The following is a 7,399-nucleotide window of genomic DNA, read 5'->3' as shown; positions in this document are numbered from 1 at the left end:
GTCCTGCCCCCTTCCTGAGTTCCCTCAGGGCTTATCATCATCATCCTATGGCTATAATACGATGGCTTGATGGCTGCAACATCCTTTGTTTACTGATATTCTGGGCAATAATTTTCATTCACAGATGGGTGAAAATTTACTTGCAACCAGAAAATTTAAGATTTTAAGCTTGACATAGAATGTGAAAAGTAACGAGATACTGATAGAACTACTGGTAAATGTACAATTTGTTGTTGTTCAGTTGCTAAACTGTGTCCAACTCATTGTGATGTCAAGGACTATAGCCTGCCAGACTCCTCTGTCCATGGGGCTTTTCCAGGCAAGAATGCTAGAGTGGGTTGCTATTTCCTTCTCGAGGTCATCTTTCCAAGCCAGAGATTAAACCTGAGTATCCTGCATTGCAGGTGAATTCTTTACCACTGAGCCTCAAATGTACAACTAGAAGTATAAATATGGCTTCAAACCCAACAAAGATGGACAAGTGGGAAAGTAGAAGGGATATTCACATACGTCACTCATTCCAGTCTGGAGTGAGGATAGGGTACGTGAAGGCAGAGTCTCTGAGTTAGGAGTGAAATATACAGGGAGGCTGCTTGATATAAAGGTGAGAACAAAGATTTGAAGTCAGGACTTTGGTGTGATACCAGCCGTGCCACTTATTAGCTGTGTGATCATGGGTACACTAACCTTCCTGACCCTCCAGTCCCTCATGTACAGGATTAGAATAATAATTTCCATTCACTTATTTCACAAAGGTTTTATGGAAAGCAACTAGGAACTATGTTAGGTGATAGAAATAGAAGGAATCGTGTATTCATCAAATACTACCTTACTATTTATTCTTAGACCCTGAGTTAGGCACTGGCAATAGAGTGCTGAACAGAAAAAGCCATAAAACTGTATGAGACCATTAGAATATGTAGTTATAGGTGAGAAAAAGGCTCAAGGTCAAGAATTTCAGAGATACTGGTGAAAATAGAGAAAAAGGAAGAAAACTATCAAGTACTGTAAGCTGAGAGTATTTCAGATATGAGACTGGTCAACATGTCATTCGAGAACTCGAGTAAGATAAAGACCGAAAAATGTCCATTGTATTTAAAAATTTGGTAATAACTAACCATCTTATTTGTTGCAAGCTATTTCAATGGTATGGCAGTATGAGAAGCTAAATTGAAGTTGATTAAGGAAGGAATGAAAAGATGCTTGCTCCTTGGAAGAAAAACTGACAAACCTAAAGCACAGACATCACTCTGCTGAAAATGATCCGTCTAGTCAAGGCTATGGTTTTTCCAGTGGTCATGTATGGGTGTGAGAATTGGACTATAAAGAAAGCTGAGTGCTGAAGAATTGATGCTTCTGAACTGTGGTGCTGGAGAAGACTCTTGAGAGTCCCTTGGACTGCAAAGAGATCCAACCAGTCCATCCTAAAGTAGATCAGTCCTGGGTGTTCATTGGAAGGACTGATGCTGAAGCTGAAGCTCCAATACTTTGGCCACCTGATGCAAAGAACTGACTCATTGGAAAAAACCTTGATGCTGGAAAAGATTTAAGACAGGAGGAGAAGGGGATGACAGAGGATGAGATGGTTGGATGGCATCACGGACTCAATGGACATGAGTTTGGGCAAGCTCTAGGAGTTGGTGATGGACAGGGAAGCCTGGAGTGCTGTAGTCCATGGGGTCACAAAGAGTCGAACATGACTGAGTGACTGAACTGAACTGACTGAAGCTGAAGCTCCAACACTTTGGTCACCTGATTTGAAGAGCCAGCTCACTGGAAGAGACCCTGATGCTGGGAAAGACTGAGGACAGGAGAACAAGTGGGCAACAGAGGATGAGATAGTTACATAGCATCACTGACTCAATGGACATGACTGAGCAAACTCCAGGAGATAGTGGAGGACAGGTGAGCCTGGTCCCCTACAATCCATAGGGTTGCAAAGAGTCAGCAACTTAGCAACTGAACTGATTTTGACGATAACAAGGATGAACCAAGGAGCAGATGACCAACATGTGCTCAATGAAAAGGTCCTTGAGTTTGAGTTGATCAAGGAACTGGGAACCTAGAGTACAGAAGCCCTAGTTGCACAATAGCACAGGGAGATAAAAAAAAAAGTGACCATGAAGCAGAAATCATGCAAAGCGATCTTATTAAAAAGTACAGTTCTTCTATGACTGTAAAAACTTTTTCTTAAAACACTGAAAACTCCCTTATTGCCAATTATACATGTATACAGAATTTTCATTGCAAAAGTAGTATTTATTTAGTACACTATAATTTGAAACATGAGAGACATTCAGTTCAGTTCAGTCGCTCAGTCATGTCCGACTCTTTGCGACCCCATGAACCCCAGCACTCCAGGCCTCCCTGTCCACCAACTCCCGGAGTCACCCAAACCCATGTCCATTGAGTTGTTGATGCCATCCAACCATCTCATCCTCTGTCGTCCCCTTCTCCTCTTGCCCTCAATCTTTCCCAGCGTCAGGGTCTTTTCAAATGAGTCAGCTCTTCGCATCAGGTGGCCAAAGTATTGGAGTTTCAGCTTCAACATCAGAATTACTATTTTCTTTCTAATAACTTTGCCGAGAGTAATTTAAATTGTGCTTGCCTTTTTCTCACCCTACAACTTACCTTTTTCTATGCCTTGATAAATTGTCATACTTATTTTGAAGTTTGGATTGGCTTCCAACATTTTATCTTTTGCATTTTCAGTGTTGTAAATTATTTCCAAGAGTTTCTTCAACGTGAAGTTTTAAATCAGTCTCACTTCCTCTCAACATCTTCATCCTTTTGTCATGATCAGTGGCTGTAACTGATCTATGAAATCTGGATGCATATTTCACAGCACTGAGCCACCAGCTAGCTCAGTGTGAATCAGTTCTTGTGGTTGTCTAAAATGATGGAACCAGTCTTTATTGGCAGAAAAGTTTGCTTTTCTGTCCCTTTGTAACTACAGTTTGCCTTTCCACGTTCCATCCCTGGGTTGGGAAGATCCTCTGGAGAAGGAAATGGCAACCCACTCCAGCACTCTTGCCTGGAAGATCCCACGGACGGAGGAGACTGGTAGGCTACAGTCCATGGGGTGGCAGAGTTGGACACGACTGAGCGACTTCACTCACTTTCACTTTTAACATAGTAACTAATTTTGACATTTTCGCCTGAATGCTAGTCAAACTGACTGAGATTTTTATTATTATTATTACAGTTGATACTTGCCTTGTACAGATCCACTCACACAGATTTTCTCATTAAATACGTCCTACACTCCATGCCTCCTGCGGTTGGCTGAATCTGCCGTCTATGGGGTCACACAGAGTCGGACATGACTGAAGCGACTTAGCAGCAGCAGCAGCAGCAGCCCTTGTGAAACAGAAGGTACTGTATCCAAAGTAGAAGACAGTCTTTCTCAACCAAAAGTGGCTTTCTGTTCCAAAAGCAACTCAAACTGAAAGATGTCCACACAACTTTACCTCATTTTTCCTGCTTCCTGGACTTTCTCCCCACGGTTCCTCCTTCCAGGCAGGCTTAGGTCTCATCCTGTCTTGACATTGCTGTTTCCTAACAGCAAAACTTGATTTTCAGGTTTCCTAACCAATTTCATTTCTAGCATCATCACTTCTTTGCTGCACTTTCACCTTTTTTGGCCAATTTCCTCTTTCGGCTGTCCATTTTTGTGAAACATCACACGGGTTCATCACTGGGAGGCAAGCAGGTAACATGACTCCACGTTTTGCTGCCTTGTGACCTGAAGCACTGAAGAAGAGCAGTGCAGGGATCAGTGACTGAGAGAGCTCGACCGAAAGCTCGTGACGCTCATCTGCTGTTTACATAACGACTTGGGGACTGCAGAGCTGGATGAGGAATTTGCACTTCATGCAGCTCCTCACGGGTAATCCACTGTGGTCACTGAGATACGAAGCATGCTGTTCGGAGACTGGTGTAACTACAGTGTAGTAAAAAACTTGTGCAAAGTGAGAACTGCCACACTGGGTGATTATCTCTGTGGATATTGAAGTCGCAAAGAGCGATGGCAGGAGTTGAATGGAGAGGAAGCTTGTGATCCAGCAGCTCAGGTTTTCAAGTAATGAGAAGGCACAGCCCAGGGGACTCGCAGGCAACAATCACACACAGAGGTAATAAACTGTGTATCCAGATGGCGTAGATGTGCAAGAGCTAGAGCTTTTCACGGTCGGGGGTTGCCTGTCCTACCTCCTGGCTCTGAGGCATGAGGCGTTAGGGATGAGAGAAACACCAGCTTTTACTTGAGAGGGTTGAGTGAGACTCCTCCTCAGGGAGAAGTCAGGTCGCTGTTTTAAGGAAAGAAACTCAATGCATCTGGAGCAGAGGCTGGGACAATAGAGGAACCATGTAAATGAAGGTCAATAACCGGCTATAAAGTTTTGAGAAGCAGGGACTCAGATGAGTGGGTGTCCAGACTCCCGCGGTGACTAAAGGAAACAGGTACGTGACGTTTGACGTGGTTCATCCTTACGGTTCCTAATGCAGAGGGAAAGCGGCCAGAAGTTACGGTTTTGGATGTTTGGCATGCTGCTCTGGTGGCTTCGGTTACTTCACACTTCCATGGCTGGAGTGAGGAAGGAGCTTGATGACCGCAGGGCAGAGGTTTTCTTGGTACAGACACAGCTCCGAGGAGGAGGCAAGGGAAGGAGTCTGGTGCGAGGGAGCAGGAATATATGCGCGCTCTCAGCAGCACACAAAGAAGCGTGTCTAACACAGGTGGGTTAGGAGTGAGACGGCGGTCAGCAGTGTTGCTAGGATTAGAGGTGTTTATAATGAACCTGGAATCCACTAAAGCTTGAGAAATGGAGAATTTTACATTCTGGAGAATCTAGAACCTAAGAGTTTGTATTTACTCCAAGAATGACTGAGGGCTTCTGAGGCAGGGAGTGACATAACCAAAGTTATGCTTCCAACATGGTTACATCTTCAGTCTTACAGGTGAAGATGAGACTGGTGGCAAGGAAAGGTCATTGGATCTTCTCCCTGGTTCACCCTTAGAAGCATTTGCCATAATTTACAGAGCTATACTTATTTAATGCTAGCATCCCGGTACAATAAACACTCAGGGGAGGCAAGGGCCCTGTCCATTTTGTTCACTGCTCACACTTTGCATTTCACCCAGCGCCTGGCACATGGCAGACGAGTGGCATGTTGAACTAAACAATGGCCACGTGAATGAATAACAGAAAGGGACCACGGGAATGTGAGAGAAGTGAAGACCCAGACAAGAGATGTCACGGTAGGGGAAAGAGGGATGATGTGAGTCACTTCAGAGAAACAGAGCCCATAGAAGTTCACAACTAAGCACGAATGGGGTTGGGAGAAGGGTGAGAAGAAGCAGTTGAAGGCCATCTGAACTGTCATACCAAATGGTGACAGGGAGCACCTCAAGATTGGCAGCCTCCAGGGTCACGCTACATGCTGGGCGTAAGAGTCTGACTGTATATTACCTCACTCAATTCACAAACTAACCCTCGGAGGAAGGTATAATTCTCACTTTACAAAATCACATTTATAAGCAGTCCGCTCAATACCAGGAAGCGTGTGTTCCCTGATAAAGTCACCAGGAAAGAACACTGATTAACATGAGCTCCTTTTTAGGTTTGTTATTACTGATTCTCTGTGGCCAAAGTTCGTGAACAATGACCCTGTTTTAAAGATTCTTTGGGCTACAACTATCACGTCTCTGCTGTGTGGTGTGGAACTGCCAGTACTGGATTATCCAACAGATTATAACACACAAGTGAAAAGAAAACTCTCATCTTTCTGTTTTCCTGTTTATAGATTATTCAACTAATCTGTACTTTTCAGTTCAGTTCAGTTCAGTTCACTCGCTCAGTCGTGTCCGACTCTTTGCGACCCCATGAATTGCAGCACACCAGGCCTCCCTGTCCCTCACCAACTCCCGGAGTTCACTCAGACTCACGTCTATCGAGTCAGTGATGCCATCCAGCCATCTCATCCTCTGTCATCCCCATCTCCTCCTGCCCCCAATCCCTCCCAGCATCAGAGTCTTTTCCAATGAGTCAACTCTTCGCATGAGGTGGCCAAAGTACTGGAGTTTCAGCTTTAGCATCATTCCTTCCAAAGAAATCCCAGGGCTGATCTGCTTCAGAATGGACTGGTTGGATCTCCTTGCAGTCCAAGGGACTCTCAAGAGTCTCCTCCAACACCACAGTTCAAAAACATCAATTCTTCGGCACTCAGCCTTCTTCACAGTCCAACTCCCACATCCATATGTGACCACAGGAAAAGCCATAGCCTTGACTAGACAGACCTTTGTTGGCAAAGTAATATCTCTGCTTTTGAATATGCTGTCTAGGTTGGTCATAACTTTCCTTCCAAGGAGTAAGCATCTTTTAATTTCATGGCTGCAATCACCATCTGCAGTGATTTTGGAGCCCCAAAAAATAAAGTCTGACACTTTTACTGTCCATTAAATTTGACATGGATTTTCAAGTTCTGGTTATAACTGTGGAAATAGAATGAATTATCACAGACATTATTGGCTGCCTCCCCCAAGCCCACCCCCTGCTTCTTTCCAGAGGAGCTCCCACCGATAGTTGTGTCCACTCTCCACATGGCCATGTGCTTCAGGGAAGTGAGCTCCAGCTGCACCCCAGGGAGCGAGTCATAACTGAGCCGTGGGAACACGATTAAATTCTATCAAGGTAAACTGTACGTAGATGTCCAAGGGGAGAGTAGGAAGACAAAAAGAACCTGGATCCTTGATCAAAGGCCTGGGAAATACAATTTTGCTCTTTTTAAAGATGATTGTGTTACATTTTTTGGTTCTTGCAACTAAAAAGAGCCTGATGAATAGACTAACAAATAGACTGCACATGTGCGAGTGTTTTGATTGGAGGGAGAGGTAGTAGTTAGGGAAGTATTAAACATCTCAACGTCTTTCTTTCAAACTGGGTAAGTTCTTTCAAAACAATGCATGCAATATATTAAGAGAGCATACAAAATACATCTTCCTCTGGAAGTTCTCCGAAATCTATTATAACATCACTTACTTTGACATTGTACGAGGTTGTGTCCTAATTTCCCACAGCAAATTCCAATTTTCTCAAATCTAACTAGAATGAAGGCAGGAGGAGAAGGGGACAGTAGAGGATGTGATAGTGGGTGGCATGACCGACTCACTGGATACGAGTCTGAGCAAACTCCAGGAGACGGTGAAGAGACAGGAGGCCTGGCGTATGCAGCCCATGGGGTCGCAAAGAGTCAGACACGATTGAGTGACTGAACAACAACAAAACAAGAGTGATAATTTCTCCATAATCCACTATAAACATTCATATATATGAAAAAGGCATATGCATATACTTCTTATACTTTGGGGTTGCTGCTGCTGCTGCTAAGTCACTTCAGT

This window comes from Bubalus bubalis, chromosome 10 (genome assembly GCF_019923935.1).
Source record: "Bubalus bubalis isolate 160015118507 breed Murrah chromosome 10, NDDB_SH_1, whole genome shotgun sequence".
In the NCBI taxonomy this organism is placed as follows: domain Eukaryota; kingdom Metazoa; phylum Chordata; class Mammalia; order Artiodactyla; family Bovidae; genus Bubalus; species Bubalus bubalis.
The sequence above is the reverse complement of the archived record's forward strand: the minus strand, read 5'-3'. Positions refer to the sequence as shown.